The following is an 18,412-nucleotide window of genomic DNA, read 5'->3' as shown; positions in this document are numbered from 1 at the left end:
TTTAATGAGTATAATTAAAAGAAGAAACAAGGAAAATACAAATTTAAATTGAGTGTTGTTTCAGGCTAGAAAGGTATTCTAGAAAGTAAGCAGAATAAGGTTGAATAATTGGTACCTTAACATGTAATGAGCAATCACAAAACCACAACCCTTATATTCCAATGGAAAGATAGTGATAAACAGGTAGTGTCCATTTTGCACACTCAGAAAAGCAAGGCTAATTAGAAGTGCTGTACTTGTAAATTCAGTTCCATTAAAAGCAAAACCAATTCAGGAAATGGTATTTTCATGGCATGATTTTTTTTTTCTGAGTTCTACTAGGATTGTGTCAAATCCATATATGAGTTATTCATTTGACAGTTTAGAAAGTGAGGTGCCTGCCAAAAACCCATCTGGACGGAGAAGAGTATTTCCACTTTTTTGACAATAGTCATTTTTCTTTCTTTTGATGTTGAAGTCATTCAGAATCCAGGTGACATTCATTAAAGTAAGACTAAAGTAAGACTAAACCATGAAAGTATGACAAAACTTGGTTTTCATTCTCTCACAAAAATTGAAGTAATGAAATGCATAAGTGACAAGATCAATCTAGATTTTTCATGTTTATCTTATTTAGGGAGTGTATCCTTCCTCTTACAAAAATAGATGACAACTGATATGCATTTGCTTTAGTGTAATATTTCAGGCTTCATTATCTACATGTCACTAAGCATGGAAATAATCTTCGGTGGGTATTAACATTCTTTTATGGCACATGGGTTAGGGGGCTGTTTTCCATCTTGAAACATTTCTCCTGATACTGTTCTATTCATTCTTTGTGGATAGCATGTACCACTCATAATCAATAAGGACCCAGATTTATTTACTGTCTGAAATAACCTTAACTCCAGTCCACTCCACAGTCTCTCTTCCTCTTTAGTAGTCAGTATCATGAAGTTGGGGTGAATATTTTTCATTTACGATGTTGTACATTGCTATATATCATTTTTTACACAAATAATTCATCCAATTGTTTTTTATTTTACTTAAGATTTTATTTTTAAGCAACCTCCCCACCCAACACGGGACTTAAACTCACAACCCCAAAACCAAGAGTCTCTTGCTTTTCTGACTGGGCCAGTCAGATGCCGCAACCCCCCTCCCCCCGCCAATTGTTTTTTAAAAAATACATAAATAGTATATTACTCTATTTCGTTTGCAACTACATTTTTTCACACATGATTACATTTCTGAAATGTATATGTATTTACATTTGTGGATCTCCTTCTTTCACTTTTGCTTTGGTATAGTATTCCATTTATTTAAAAAAGGCAATTAATTTTTTTCATCTCTATGCTTAGGGGAAGTTAGTTTGATTAGCTTGCTTTCACTTGTTTTTGCTTTAGTGAACATTCTTACACGACACCCCGCACAAATCTAAGCGTACGTTCTAAATAGATATGTAAGATTGGAATTGCTGCATTGTAGAATAAGAGGTTTTTTAGTTAGAATAAGAGGTTTTTTAGTTATGCAAGGTATTCTATATTGATCATCACAGAACTATATAAGACTACTTATTTCTCCACATGCTTGCCAAAAAGTGTTGTCAGAATTTTAAATTTCTGATATACTGATATTAAGAAATGCCATCTTATTGTTGATTTTGCTTTTATTTCTTAGATTTCTTGTAAGGAAATATTCATATTTATTGATTTACTGATCTGAGAAATGCCTGTTCATATCCTTTGACTCTTTAAAATACTAAGTTTGCTGTTCTGTCTTGTTTTTATTTAAAAAAAAATTTTAATGTTTATTCATTATTGAGAGAGACAGAGCATGAGCAGGGAAGGGGCAGAGAGAGGGGGACACACACAGAATCCAAAGCAGACTCCAGGCTCTGAGCTGTCAGCACAGAGTCCGTCACGGGGCTCGAACTCACAAACCATGGGATCATGACCTGAGCCGAAGTCGGACACCCAACCGACTGAGCCACCCGAGCTCAGTCTTATTTTTATTTAAATAATAAATGTTTCTTATATATTTTGGGAAATATTTTCTATTGGTTATATGAATGAGAGATGCCTTCTCCAAATATGTGTGTTGTCTTTCTGGTTTGCTTAGAGTAGGTGGTTTTTGTTTTTGTTTTTTTGTCAAATAAGGATTAATACTGAGGCAGGTAAATATATCAGTCTTTTCCTTAATGGTTTGTGCTTTAAAAATCTTATATAAAAAATTCTACCTATCGTAACATGGATGAATATATTATTCTACATTTTCTTCTAAAATTTTGCTTTTAAATCTTTAGCTTTGAAATCTTCATTTTCATCTTCTGTTTCAAACATTTCAAAGTTCTTTCGGCTATTTTTTTTTCACTCTTTACATCTTCCATATAAAGTTTAATATTGGTGTGCCGGTTTCTTCAAAACCAGTTACTGTTGACTGGTAATGCATTGAATTAATAAATTAATTTGGGAAGAGCGAGCTTGAATAACTAAGAAGAGCTGGGATTTAGTGACTTGGGAGATGTACTAAGCTTCGCTCAGAGACAAGCAGCTCATTAATAAAAACAGAAGTAAAGGTTGAGTTAAAGGCTGGGTTCATGCCAGTGAGACTGATGCAATCATGCAGGGCACTGCACTAAGAAGGGTTCTATGCCTCATTTAATACTCTGCTATCACCATCTTAACTTCTGATCAACTGATCCACAGTTTCCTTTTGCTACTAGGCCCCCCAAATTATGTAGCTGGTGTTAGAGAGTACATGGGTAGAGTGGCATAACATGGGCAGATAGGGTGGTGGGTGTATTTGGAAGTTCTCTTCCATTGGCTTTTATTTTCTCAATGAAATAGGAAGAAAAGGTTATTTTTCTCCCTGTGCTGCATTCTGGGTTATATCTCAAGGTCTCATACTCAGTTCATTAATTCTTTCTGTGTCTAATCTGCTGTTTGATTGATTCAATACTTATTATTTTTAATTAATTTATTTTTTTAATGTTTATTTACTTTTGAGAGAGAGAGAGAGAGACAGAGCATGAGAGGAGGAGGGGCAGAGAGAGAGGGAGACACAGAATCTGAAGCAGGCTCCAGGCTCTGAGCTGTCAGCACAGAGCCCGACGCGGGGCTCGAACTCACTGATAGTGGGATCATGACCTGAGGTGAAGTCTGACACTTAACTGACTGAGCCACCCAGGTGCCCCAATTCAATAAATTTTTAATTTTTGTGCTTGTATTTTAATTTTAATTCTATTTGATTTTCTTTGAACTCTGCCTTTTTTCATAATTTGGTGTTTTTTGTTTTATGCTTTTCGTTTCTTGTTTTTTATTTAATGATTTTATATGTACTTTCTGGCCCTTTTTTTCTTTAGTATTTTTTTTTTTTTTGAAGTTTTAGGTACTCTAATAAGACTGTTGACTATGTGGTTGCTAGTGGTTATTTATGACACAAATAACTTTCAAAATGTTTTCAGCTTCACAGTGAGATTATTTGTGATAATCCTGTCTTGGCTTATATATCTTTTCAGAGAGTTTGTACATTTGCATTTGCCAGGTATTCCAGATGACAGCTATTATCCCATTTGGAAACTTTTTTTCACCCTTTATACAGGCATTTTATTTCATAAAATTGTCATAATGCATTGACTTTATTAGAACAACATAATTTACTGCTGTTTTTGGAAAATAAACATGTGTGAGTAAATGGGGGAGGGGTAGAGAAAGAGGGAGAGGATCCAAACAGAGCCCAATGCAGGGCTCCAACCCACAAAATCGTGAGATCATGACCTGACCCCCAGTCAGACACTTAACGGACTGAGTCACCCAGGTGTCCCCAATAAGTGAGTTTTAATACAACTGGAAGGTCTGCAAAACAATTTGAGTAACAACTACACTTTAATTATGATGTACTGTTTTATTTTCTTTATTTGTTCTTTAGTTTCCCAATAATCAATTAAAAGCCAAAAAGAGGAATACGGTTTAGTTTTAAAACATTACTTAAATTCAGTAAAAACTTGCATGTATGGGATAAAATTTTTGCCAACTAAAACATTATTCATCCCAGTTCATACTCTATTTCAGTGTTTTAAATTTTAATCACACAAACAGAGCTCTTATTATTTAATAACAGCTCTATATAAACATAAATTTTTATGAATAAAACATTAAAGCTTTATGTAACATGAAATATTCTAGATCATAGAAAAAGGGAATGTTTCTTATATCATTTTACATATTTATCATAACCTTAATATCATAACACATTAGGAAACTCTAGAATAATTCACTTAGCACTATTAATTTTCTAAATACATTGATTAGAAATATAATTTCCCATAGTATGAAAATAATAACACCAGAAGCAGAAAGGATTTAGAAATATAACTTTTGTTCAGAATTAGGGCACCAAATAAGCAATTACACATACACATTAAAAAGAAACCCCAGGGGTGCCTGGATGGCTCAGTTGGTTAAGTGTCCACTTTGGCTCAGGTCATGATCTCACAGTTCATGGGTTCAAGCCTCACATCGGGCTCTCTGTTGTCAGCACGGAGCCCACCTCAGATCCTCTGTCCTCCTCTTTCTTTGTCCCTCCCCCACTCACACGGTGCTCTCTATCAAAAATAAATAAACAACAACAAAAAAAAGGAAAAATACAAATATTTAAAAAAAGAAAAACCATATGTCAAGAAATATTTGTTAAAATTCTATATGCAATCAGAATTTCTAAGCATTATTAAGGAAAGAGGAATCGACAGAAATTGCTTAAAAACAATGAAGAATATTCATACACACACACATACACAGATAAACCAGCAAACAATACATAAAACAGTGAAACACTGAGATAATTAAAAGTAACAAAAAGACAGGAATGTCCATTATCATGAAATTTTTCAATATTATTTTTGGCACTTTAGATCTGTACTGCCCAATACATTAGCTATTGTCCACATGTGAATGTTTAAATGATTTACAATTAAATCAAACTTAAAAGTCAATTCCACAGTTATACTAGCCATGTGCACCTAGTAACTCCCCTGTTGGTAGTGAAGATTTAAAGCATTTCCATCATCACAGAAAATTCTGTTGGATAGTGCTGTTCTTCTAGATAATGCAACAAGACAATAAAAAAAAATTGTATACACATTAAAATAGGGAGAGAAACTTACTCTTAGATGTAGGCAACCAGATTGTATACCTAGAAAACTGAAGAAACTACAAGTACATCAGTAAGGAAATTTGTTGACTGTTTAGGTTAATACACACAAAAAAATCAATGTAGCCTTTTTTCTCTATTAACAATTACCATTGCAAAATGGAAATAAAAAATACTCTGTTATTGTAGCAAATAATAAACACAAAAATAGTAAACAGTAAATGACAGAGTACCCATATATAAATTTAATGGCAAAAATGAAAAAATCTGTATAATTTGTTTTTGGTGTATTTCTGATGGGCATTAAACAAGACCTGTGCAAAATGGAGAAACTATGTACCTAAATAGAAATGATTGCAAAATTAATGAATAATTTCAAGCAATTCCATAATAATTTGATTTTTACTTTAGATTTTAAATAAGATTTTATATTTCAGAAGAATTATACCTAGTAAAATTACAAAGACAAACTGGAAGAAGAGGTTCTGTTCTTGCTTTACTAGATATTAAAATTGAATATGAAAACATCATATGCAAAAGAAAGTATATTATCTCATTAAGGTGCATAGTAACTCGTGGAATATATAAAAAGCCTAAAAGAGTCTAACATGGTGTTATATAAGAAATAATTCAGTGGGAAATTGTTTATTTAATAAATGTTGCTGTGGGTTGATTAATTATCTGACAAAAGAAAAGCCAGATTGTTATTTCATTATTTAAAAACCACTGTCAATGAAGTAAATGCTTAAATGTAAAGAAAATGAACAAAAATAGTAGAAAAATGAAGTGCTATCAGTGTTACTAAATGCAGAACATATTCAGAAAACAGAAAAGGGATAAAAGTATAAAAGGGATATATTTAACTACACATTTTTATTGTGTGGCAAAAGATACCACAAAGTAGCTAATGACAAATGATAGTAGTAAAGGCTAAATAAGTATATCTTAATATAAAAAGTTAATATATCCTACAAATATTTCTGATAAGTTGATTTAAGAAAAGACAAATACCAAGCTAGAAAAATGGCAGTTGTGGCAGACATGGTTAATAGCCATCAAATATTCCCCAAATATACCTCATTTGTCTTGCCCAGACTTACTAACAGTCTGATACCATAAGACTAGGTAGCGTGAGAAGTCACAGATAGTATCTGAAAGCTAAGGCTGCAAAGAGCTTTTATGTCTCCTCTGCAATTCTTTGAGTTTTTGGAAGCTCTCTTGGAACAAATACCATAGGTAGTTCAGATATAACACTGAAGGGTCTTTTCCAGTCTAAGTCCCTGAGTGACTGTGGATCTGGGTTTGCTGCTAATTCATTCTGGGCGTGTAACATGATTGAGAAATAAAATTCTCCTGTGTTAAGCCATCAAAGTTTCTGGGTTAGTATATTATCAGAGCATATCCTAGATTATCCTAATACAGCAGGCAAGTTATAGAAGAAGAAATAAAACAGTAACATGATCATTAGGAATATTTCAGCCTCACAGGAAGGCAAGTTAAAGCAATAATTAAATAATATTTTTGTCTTCAGATTTACCAAACTTTCAAAATTTGATAATATCCAGTGCTATGACACAATAGGAGAAAATGAAACTCTTTTTCACTTTTTTCATGATTTGTTACAAGTTTTGGAAAACCAATTTGTAATATATATTAAACAAACAACAAAACACATAGTCTTTAACCCAGCATTTCCACTTTAAAAGATGTGTCCATGGAATATCATGTAAAAATAAAAGCAATAGTAGTTACATGCATACACATACAAAGATGTTTGTTGCAGGCAGCATGATTTCAATATAAAACTAAATAGCTGGAGTACTGAACATCTAGCAATAGAAAAAAGGTTGAACAGGCTTTTGACCTAAGGAATGGTCAATATGTTTGTCAAGAGAATTTTTTCAAAGTTCAAGTGTACTATTTGTGACCCATATTTTTGTAAAAGAAACGAATAATCTCTACATGTGCATGTATCTAAGATATTCATATGAATATAGGGAAAGTATGAAAGAATATACTAAAGACTGTTGAAATTAAGTCAATATTGTGGGAAAAGAAATACAAGAGTGGAGATGATTAAAGCTTTCTTTATACATTTTTGTATCGTCTTTACTTGAGACAATGTGTACGTACTAACTTAGGGATGAAAGAAGAAAGAAGTCATTTCTAAATATTACAAGGAGAATTTTATGCGCTTCTGAGCCTTTCATGTGCAGAGATATTAACATTATTTGTTAACAATTTCATAATGGGTAATTAGCAAAAACTATGTTTTTCTCTCAAGATTTCTATCGTTTGACTTTACTTATGTTTCATAAAAATAGAAATGGGTTCTAATTATGTTGAAAGGATATATCAATAAGTGTCTTAATGTTATGTTAATATAGTCAATTCTGTGTGAACAAGTTATGTTAGCTTAAGTGAAAATCATTGAAATAAAATGTGTTTCCCTGTAAGTTTCACCTATTGCTAATAATTTTCCTGTAAGCCTAAAAAATGTTATCTCCACAGGGAGACTTCAAGTATTTAAAGGTAACTATTACTGATTATTTATGCTTTTCTTTCTTGGCTTAAACATTTTCGAGTTTCTTCAGCTCTCATATTACAAATTTCAACACCTAAACTCTTCTTAAGATGCTTTAACTTGTCAATGACTCTCTTAAAATAGGCAACAAAAACTGAACATAGTATTCCAGATGCAGTCTAGCCACCTGGAGTTCACCATTGACTTATTTCTCCCTTTGTTTTTGAAAAAAAATTAAAATAAAAACATAAAACCAGAATAAAAATAGAAATTAAAAAAATTAAGGCAATTTAAATAAAAACCTTTATTGTGAATAGGCTATATCAAACCTGTGGTCAGCTAAGATCTCTTAACATTTACTTTTTAGTGTGAACTATTATCACATTGTATCTCTCTTATATTTTTGTAACTCATGTGACATTTTGTATGTACCTCTGTTAATTTCATAGTGGGGGCATTCCATTTTTTTCATCCTATCATGATTGCATTAAATTGTGATTTTTCAAAAAAAATCCATGTATTAACTTTTACCACTATGGTTTTAGAAATGGTAAATTAGGGGCTCCTGGGTTGCTCAGTTGGTTAAGCGTCTGACTTTGGCTCAGGTCATGATCTTGTGGCTGGTGAGTTTCAGCCTCACGTCAGGCTCTGTGCTGACAGCTGGGAACCTGGAGTCTGCTTCAGATTCTGTGTCTCCCTCTCTCTCTGCCCCTCCCTCCCCTCAAAAAAAAACATTAAAAAATAATAAAATAAAGATAGAAATGATAAGCTACAATGAAAATATTGAATTACTCAATCCCACAGAGTAGCATGACTGTGAAGTCCTCCACATCCCAAACACACACAACGCCCAATTTAATTTATGCAAGTTTGTAATATACCTACACATTCACCATTTCACTCAATATTCACTTTCCAAATATTCAATAAGAATGATGAATAATCCCATGAAACATCTTGGTAATGATCTACCATTCAGGGGAAGACATGCATTCAGTGCAAGAGATTAATATTGTAAATGATTGTTGTTTGACTCTTTTTTAATTAACAGACTCTGCTTTTGAGGACAGTTTAGATTTACTTTAAAAATGAGAAGATAGTACAGAGTTCCATATTATTCCATACAGGCAGTTTCATATTACCCCATTATTATTAACTTACTGCATTATGTAGCACATTTGTTACAATTGATGAATTAACATTGATATATTATTATTAACTAAAGTCTGTAGTTAATATTGAGGCTCACAATTGTACAGTTCTATGGGTTTTAATAAATGCATAGTGTCATGTATTCACCTTTATAGCATCATATGGAATCTTTAGAATAGTTTCACTGCCCTAAAAATCCTCTGTGCTTCATCTATTCATCCCTCTCTTCTGATAACCACTAAACATTTTAATTTCTCTATAGCTTTGTCTTTTCCAGAATGTCATATAATTAGAATTATACACTACATAGTCTTTTTAGACTAGCTTTGCTTTCTTGAAAATATGCATTTAGCTTTGCTCCATGCCTTTTTGTGGCTTGATAGCTCATTTCGTTTTATGGCTAAATACTCCTCTGTTGTGTGGGTGTATCACAATTGTTTTTTCACTCACCTACTGAATGATATTTTTGTCCCTTCCAGTTTGGGGTGATTATAATTAGAGCTGCTATAAATATTTGTGTGTAGGTTTTTGTATGGACATAAGGTTTTAGTTTATATCAGTAAATGCTAAAGAGCACAATTGCTGGACCAGATGATAAGACCATTTTTAGCTTTTTAAGAAACTGCAGACTTTCGCAGCAGGTGGCCATAACGTTTTGTATTCCCACCAGCAATGAATGAGAATTCCTGTTGCTCTACATACTTACCAGCATTTGTTATAATCAGTATATTTTTATTTTAGCCTTCTATTAAGTGTGTAGTGATATATTGTTGTTTTAACTTGCAATTCCCTTGTGACATAGGACACTGCATTTGAAGAGTTCTTCGTATATTTTGGGTATAATCCTTTATCAGTCATGCTTTGCAAATATTTTCTCCCAATCCATGGCTTATTTTTTCATTCTCTAAGTGATTGACTGGTTTATATTTTCACCCAATGATTTGTTATATGGATAAATTCTTAGAACATTTAAAACAAATAGAGAAAATGTGTGTAGTTTAATACTTAATAACACTTTTTCTTTTCCTTGTATAGCAAATCTAAAACATATTCTTTGATTAAATCTCAGTTGTCACTGGATGTCACTGTTGCTTTACAAAATATGACTGTTTTGTTCATAAAGACTGTTAGGAACATTTCATAAATAAGCACTTTATTAAAAGAAGAAAATCCACATTGTTAAGTACCTGTCAATTAGGTTTAGGTACAAGCTACATAGGATATCAATAATTAGGTAAACATTTATTTTTTAATTTACAAGATATTAGTTTATTGCTAAACTTACAGATATGTTTCACATAGCACAAAGAATTCACTAGGAAGACTATACAGAACTAAGATAGTTTTTTGAACAATAATTTTTTCAAGGTAGAGGATTAAGATTTAGTCCACATATGGTACATGGCTAATATGTAGCACATTAAGAAATTTCAAAGTATTTTATTACTTACAAAACATTTTAAATCAATATATGTAATATATATAATATATATATTTAAATATGTGTATGTAAACATATTTACATACATATATGCTCAAGCACTAAAAACCTAAATGCTTAATATGGAATAAATTCATCCTATAGACACTTTTTATCATAACCTCCGTATAACCCCTAGATATCATAACCATCAGGTAAACCTGCCTCTACAGATCAGTTTTTCTTACAAAATGCCTTATACTGAAACAGTTTTTGCACATGTCATTCCATGCCTTCCTTTGTCCCACCCCATTGTCAGGCTAAACTATTCCACTGTAAGCATCCTTTCCTGAAAGACTCCTATATTGGAGTCTTATTTTACATTATCTTAGATCTGCCCTATGGGGCTATAAACTTTCTGAAGGTGGTAGAGTATCTGCTTTATTGATTCCTAATGTCCAGTAGCACATATAACATCATTCGTAAAAATGTGTTTAATTGTGAAACTTTGGTTAGCAATGACTACTTTAACAGTGTAAAATACTTAATACTAAAAGTCACTTACAATCATAAGAAATATTACTAAAAACTCATTTGGAGAGATATGGATAAAGTTCTAAATCTAAAATAAATATAATTGATAAATAATTTACTTAATTATTCCTTAGACCAAAGGATATAACTAATTACTCTGTTACATATCTATACCTAAGTCTGAAATGGGTGGCACTTCCAGTGTGTTATATTAGTCACAGAACATAATATTTCTAGTCGTGTTAATTGTTTATGCAGGTTATATTCCTAGGCATCTAATTGGATTTATGTAACAATGAATCCCCCATTTTCTCTATGCAAGTTTTTCTCAGCTTCATATATTTTGTAGGAACAGAAGCGGAAACAGTTTGCAGTGGAGACTACATGGCTCTCAGAACACATTGCTGAGGTTGCACAGAACTTTGCAAGGGATACAAAAAATTGGTTTAGGTATTTGCATTTCATATCAGAATTGGAACACAACTTTAGATCTTTATATTGAATGGGAATGTAACAAGACAAAAATCCTCTGGGATTTACAGCACAGAATTAGGGCATAGGGTTTCTGAACACCTAAACTTGACATAATGAAAATAAAGGAAACAGACAAACTCACTCTCCAAAATAAAACAACGAAGATTCAATACATTCTCTTAATATACCAATCCTATGTATAATCTTTCCTATGTATGATCACGTTTTCCTATGTATTATCCTTTCTAATTTAAAAAATACTTTATACAACAAGCAATTATGTCACTATGAACCTGATTTGTTGAGTGCATTAGAGAGGGTATATAGATACAAGAGACTGTCTTATCTGTACAAGGCAATAGCCATTGGTAGCATTCATTGTTGGTCCTTGGAAGATGATTGTTAACAAAAGTCTTCAAAAATATAGACTGACAAAAATAATACTCTTAAGTCACAGTTAGGAAAACATATATAAAATAATATACTTATGCAGAATGAATCAGAAATCTTATGATCCGTGATATTATGGTGAAAGAGTGGTTTGCTAAAAATTACTTGAAACTCACAGCACATGATCAACTTTATGTGATAGAGGTGTATTAAAAATTTGGGTTCACTTAAAAGAATAAATACTTTGGAAGGAACAAAAAGGAAAATAATTACAGTGAATTACAGTGTTGTTAAGTAATATATATTCAAAAACAGTTATGAAATTTCTCTTGTTTTTGTAATAAAACCTACACATAAAAAATCCCTCTTTTCTACACACCAATAAAATCAGTGGTTTTTTTAAAGGATGGGTTGTGTTTAATATGGATATAGAGTGACTCATGCAACCATCCACCATGGTATTCTGTTGATTTCTAAAGCAATGCATATGGGAACGTTATTTGCCATGGTAAAATGTGAATGTGAACATTTCAATGATGTTACTAAGAGAAATGGTAATGAGAGTTTTTGTCCTGCAACTATCTATAATTAGTTTATTATCGATGGAAAGAAGATTTTCATCAGTATAGATTATCTGATAATCATGCAGAATAAAACAATAGGATCAAATCTGTATTACCATAGTAGATAAAGAAGTTGACTTTGTATCTGAGAAACAAAGGAATATATAAATATAGGTAATGAAGAAAGGCAATTGGCAACTGAAACTACTTACCATGGTAAGTAGGTATAAATCTAAGATTTATTGATACTGGTACAAGGAGAGCATTTTTAAAAATTATTTATTTGAGAGGAAGAGCATGCAAATGTGCAAGCAGGGGAGGGGCAGAGAGAGGCAGAGAGAATCCCAAGCAAGCTCTGCACTGTCAGTGCAGAGCCTGATGCAGGGCTTGATCCCATGAACCATGAGATCATGACCTGAGCCAAAATCAAGAGTCTGCCGCTTAACCAACTGAGCCACCCAGGCGAACCCTAAGGAGACCATTTTTGAATATAATACAGTTTGTAGGGGAGATTGCTACTTTCTCCCGATATCATGGTAACCATATAATTTATTTTGCAAATTGGAAGTTCTCTAACAGTGAAGGAGCTTAAATATTAAGGGATTCCAGAAGAAGGACTACATTTTTACCTGAATTTACAGCAATTTTTACCTGAATTTACAGCAAACTTGGATACATGTTCAGTCTACCTAAGATCCATTCTCTACTTCTCTTAGGATAATAACAGAGATATTAGAACATATTAATGTGCATAAAAGAATTTGTATTGCAAGAATGTATAGTAAAAATGTATATTTCATAATATTGGAAATATTTATACATAAATATTATAATATGCATTTCTTCAGATAAATGATTTGAGTTCTTTAGGTAACAACTCAGGGCAACATAATTACAAAGCATATGCCTGGGAATCCAAGCAATTACTAATAACTAAATTTATCTATAATCTATCGATCGATCTATTTAACATCACCTATCTATCTTAAAAAATTCATGTAAGGTGAAAATGGTCTTAATAGAAAAATTGCTAAATCAACCAACATTGACTAAATTATGCAAAATTAATGATTCAACACGTATGTCTATGTAGCTGATATAAGTAAGTACCGTCTTAATTCTTGACTGCATTAAAGAGTGGGAAATCAGTGAAAAATTGTAAAAGCATTCAAATGTTTTTCTTGGTAAATTAATTTTCTCATGTTTTGATAAGGCTAATGCTAATTTACTTTGGAAACTACCTTTGCTATAGCCTCCACTATGTTCCAGAAGCTAGTCATCATTTACATCTTTATTCTCAAAATCAATCATCACACCTTATATTTTATAGTACCTGATAATTTATAAAATGTTTTTATATCCATACATGATCCTGATAGTTTCATTATGAATGATACATATGAATATTTATGCATTCAGTTTGAGTGAGAAGGAATAAAATTACCTCCAATGTATGCAGATTTTCTTTTAAATTTAGTTCTACCAAAGAACCACTTCAATTGGTTTGACAAGCAAGTTTCAAGCTTTGACATGCACTTTATGTATTCCTGCATATAAACAACCCAAACACAGTGGTTTAAAATGGTGTAAAAGGCCAGACAGTAAATATTTTACACAGTGTGGACCACATGCTGTTGCTTTTGCATGTTGTTATTATTGTTGTTTATCTCTTAAAAATATAAAAATGATTGATTCTTAGGTTGAAGTCCCATACATAAAAAAGTTGAAGGATGGATTTGGCCTGTGGTTGTGGTTTTCCCAGCCTCGCTTAAACAACAACCATTTTATTTACCCTAATTCTGTGGATCAGAAATTTGGGCTGGGTTTTGCTAAGTGGTCTTTTTCTGGTCTCACTGATATCATGGCTCTGGTTAACAAAGACCTCAGCTGGAACTGTATGGTCTAAGACAGCCCAATTCACATCTGAGTTTGGTGCTGATTGTAAGCTGTGTTGTGGTGTCTCTCATCCTTCAGGAGGCTGACCCCAACTTCTTCAAACAATTACCTGAGGATTCTAAGATCATATTGGAAACCACAAGTTAGAAGTCCAGCCCTGATTCAAAGGAATGGGAAATAAACATCACCTAGTGATGGGAGAGTATAAAACCACATTAAAGGTGCATGCATACATGGATAAAAGTAATTATAGCAGCTATTTTTATAATAAATATATCACATTAAGATCTAGAAACTTGATTATTTTATGTTAATGATAAGATTTGCTGGAAAGAAGTCATATGACAAGCTAACCTAGCATACCAGTTTATTAATTTGCAAAGGGATTTGACTGCCAAGAAGCCCACAATGCTTGTGCCAGCCAAAAATATATATATTTTTTTCTATAAACAACATGGAAGTCCACATTTTTTCCTAAAGTTTGCTTCATAAGGAGGAAACTGGTGTGTTTTTGGCATGGGAAACATGAGGTATGGGTAGGAGTAAATTTTTTAATGCTTACTATCCTTGGGACAGATGCTCTGACTTGGGGCTTTCAACATAGATACCAGCTTCCCTAGCCTGTGTTCCTTTACTGCAGAGGCATAAAACATAAATAGAGTTTCACAGACTCTCCTAAGCTAGATATGGCGTAGGTTCTACCTTGCAGTTGTTCTACTATCAGATTCAGAAGGAAAAGAAAAAACAAGCATGAATCATGTGTGAGGACAGTAGCTTAGCTTCTGAACACCATGATGGTGGTGTATATATACATACTCTGTAAAGCTTTTAGCATTCAAACTAATCTATAAATTCAATACAATTAAAATTAACATTCCAGAAGTTTTGTAGAATTTGATTACTTGATTTAAAATTTTTCATGTAAGGGGCACCTGGGTGGCTCAGTTGGTTAAGTGTCCAACTTCGGCTTAGGTCATGATCTCACAGGTCGTGAGTTCAAGCCCCACATCGGGCTCTGTGCTGATAGCTCGTAACCTGGACCCCGCTTCGGATTCTGTCTCTCTCTCTCTTCCCCTCCCCAGCTGACACTCTGTCTTTCTCCTTCAAAATAAATAAACATTTAAAAATTAAAAAAAAATAAAATAATTTTTTTAATGTAAGAGTTATTGCCCAAAGATAGCTAAATGAGTTCTAAACACAAAAGAATGCCTCCTTTATCAGATATTAAGACACACTGTAAAGATACAACAATCAAAACCTCATGATATGTGCATATGACCAAAAAAGCCCCAACTAGAACAATGTAACAAAACAATAAAAAAAAAAAAAAGTTCCATTAACACAAGGCAACTTGGTTGTCATGGTTTAACAAATTTGTGGGGGAAAGGACAGATTGTTTACGTGGTGGGAATGAGAAACTGGCTTAAATCTATAGAAAAATAAAGTTTACCTGGAGCTCAAATCTATATGTAACTATTAGGTGGATCAAAGACTTCAGTGTGAAAGGCAAAGTATAGTGCTAATTCTAAAAGTAAGAGAGACTATTTTTGTTACTATGATGTCATGAAGTATTGCCAAAGTCCCCAGTGAATGAAATGTATGTATTCACACTTCTCTTCAGTGAAGGAAACAATAGAGAATTCAAGAAGGTGAATTACAGGCTGGGGGAAGATGATTAATACCGAGGGATTAGAACCTAAGATAACAGAGTAAACTCTGCCCATTAACAAGAAAAAGACCAGAAACTAAGAGAAAAACATTCAAAGGAGGTAAGTATTTATTAGAATTAATGTGCTGGCTAAAGTGTTCATGAGGAGATGTTCAACTTTACAAATAATCAAATAAATAAATACAAATATTTAAAACATCAGTGTCACAGGGTGAACGACCTGGTTTGCCTAGCATAACCTGTTTATGATTTATATCTCTTTGCAGTTATCATTATCTCTTCTTAGCTATTAAAAATGCTCTGGTTTGGATAGATAAGATTATATATTTTCTTATTAGCTATTGTGTTGTATGCTTCAAACGTGAAATAAGTAAGCAGACTGTACCAAGTTGTTGAAAAGACTATAGAAAATTAAGAGCAGATTAATCTTGCTGATGGGAGCGTAAGCTGTCAGTGCTACTATGGAAGGCTAACTACCAACCCTTATTGGGACTGTAACTGTGTGTTTCCTCTCACACTACAGTCCCCCCACTGACTGTTTGCCCAAATGACACTGTCACTATTTGCTACTGCATGACTGTGGTAGCAGGAAATTGGGGGCACTTATGTATCCATGAACAGAAAAATTAAAAATGATTTGAAATGGGATACTGTGCAGAATTTAGCACTTGGAACTAGATAAATATCAAACAAAAATCGTCAACTATAATGTTGAATGAAAAAAAATTGGAGAAATTATACTCGTAGGTAAATATCATTTGTACAAATTAAAAACACAGCCATAAAATAAAATCATTTAAAAATAAGAGTACATACATATTAAAGACATATACCAAACACAGTATAGTGAAGCAATGGGAAGAGGCAATGGGGGCGAAAACCTATGGTGAAGGAGAAAACATGCAATGTAAATTGAGGAAGCATGGGTGTGTGTGTGCATGTTTATACTGTACAATATTATACTATGTATAGTAGCATATTTATTTCTCTCTTGCATAACTTAGCAATAGGCTTTCAGTTTACATTTTCTTGAGCCTTTATCTTTGAAAAGTAACACTACATAAACAGCCATATATTAATTTAGTTTACATTTTCTTGAGCCTTTATCTTTGAAAAGTAACACTACATAAACAGCCATATATTTATTTATTTTTATTTATGTATGTATGTATGTATGTAGTAACACTACATAAACAGCCATATATTTATTTAGTTTACATTTCCTTGAGCCTTTATCTTTGAAAAGTAACACTACATAAACAGCCATATATTTATTTATTTTCCTTCAATTATTGGAAGTATTTCTGTAGTCTATAATTCTTTGTTGGACACAAGGAAGAGCCAAATAAAATTACTTTAAATATTTGTTTGAAACAATTCCAGATTTGAAGGAAAAATATTAGTATGGATATACACAGTGAAATCAGTGAATTACAGTGGAGCCACAATGATTAGTTGTAAGAATAAACCACTTTTCAATTTATCTTTTGACACTCTAAATCAATGACTGACACCACCAGCAATCACACATATAGATTGATGCTTCAAATTTCAATTGGCTTGGTGATGTTTGTATTTGACTTTTGTGGAAACAAAGAACATAATAAAGAGAAACAACATTATACAAGTCAAAAATAAAAATAACTTACTGGCACTGGAAAATTTAGTTAACTCAGAATTCTGGCAAAACATACAGAATATCTTAGATTTTGCTTATGTAATAAAAGATATATATTTATACAAATAAAATACATTCACTAAAAGATGTCTTTACTAATTTTTCTAACATTTACTGATGTCCAAACACTGGCTTCTGAATTGCTTTTATATTTCATCACCTACATTTTATCCTCATAACAGCCCCATGAGTTAATGTTTAGTATGGGTTCAACTGAAGTTAATGGTGATTCTCCTATCTAATTTAAGCGAAGAGGGTTTTAATACAGGGAATGGTACTTACAAAACTCTGGAAAAGACTGGAGGATCAGTCATTAACCTGTACTCCTAAGAATCACTTCCAGCAAAATACCATAAGACCAGCCCACTGAAGATTCCATCTATGACAAACACAATCTGAGATTTCTGGTCACTGATTCTAGAATTACACTACTTTTGTCAGTCTTGGAGCGAGGTAATAACCAGCAGAACTGATGATTCTAGAATCCCGCCCCTTTGGCTGGAGACTAGGAATCAGAAAACTGCTCTCCAATGATTGTCTTCTACTTGATCTACTTACGGAAGAGAGAAACTTGAGGCTTAGCCGCTCTTCTCTAGTGATTTACTTCTGAAATCTAAGTCTCAAGCAGATGCATCTCTTCAGAAAAATCTAAATCACATCCAGAGCCATAGTTGCCAGGAATCTGGGAAATGTAACATTTTTAGTTTCCTGCCTAAATAGACAGGACATTAGACGGGTTGAAATGCATGTTGTGTAAGTCAAAGCAAGAATCAGAAATGGAGGAAATAAGTCAGTTGTTGAGGCTACATATTTAATTAATGCTTTGCAACAGGTTCTAATTATACTAATTTTCGCAAAGAATTCTTCCTTCCTTCCTTCCTCCCTCCCTCTCTCTCTTCCTCTTTCTTTCTTTCTTTCTTTCTTTCTTTCTTTCTTTCTTTCTTTCTTTCTTTCTTTCTTTCTTTCTTTTTCTTTCTTTCTT

General features: G+C 32.7%; 1 protein-coding gene across 8 annotated transcripts in view; it reads right to left on the bottom strand.

Moving 5' to 3' along the window:
* Positions 1-17,812, bottom strand: part of TFPI (tissue factor pathway inhibitor) — a 107,030-nt gene extending 89,218 nt beyond the window's left edge. For 6 of the 8 annotated variants that reach the window (XM_058711807.1, XM_058711781.1, XM_058711797.1 and 3 more), the window contains exon 1: positions 17,713-17,811. The gene's annotated coding sequence lies outside the window, so the exon portion shown is untranslated. Of the gene's footprint in view, positions 1-13,631; positions 13,649-17,712 lie in introns of those variants that run through there. The other 2 variants (XR_009256821.1, XM_058711788.1) reach the window with 2 other exon arrangements.
* Between the last annotated feature and the right edge of the window lie 600 nt (positions 17,813-18,412).

The sequence above is a fragment of the Neofelis nebulosa genome, chromosome 2 (assembly GCF_028018385.1).
Source record: "Neofelis nebulosa isolate mNeoNeb1 chromosome 2, mNeoNeb1.pri, whole genome shotgun sequence".
NCBI lineage: Eukaryota > Metazoa > Chordata > Mammalia > Carnivora > Felidae > Neofelis > Neofelis nebulosa.
Note: the sequence above shows the minus strand (reverse complement) of the source record. Positions and strands in the feature narration are given on the sequence as shown.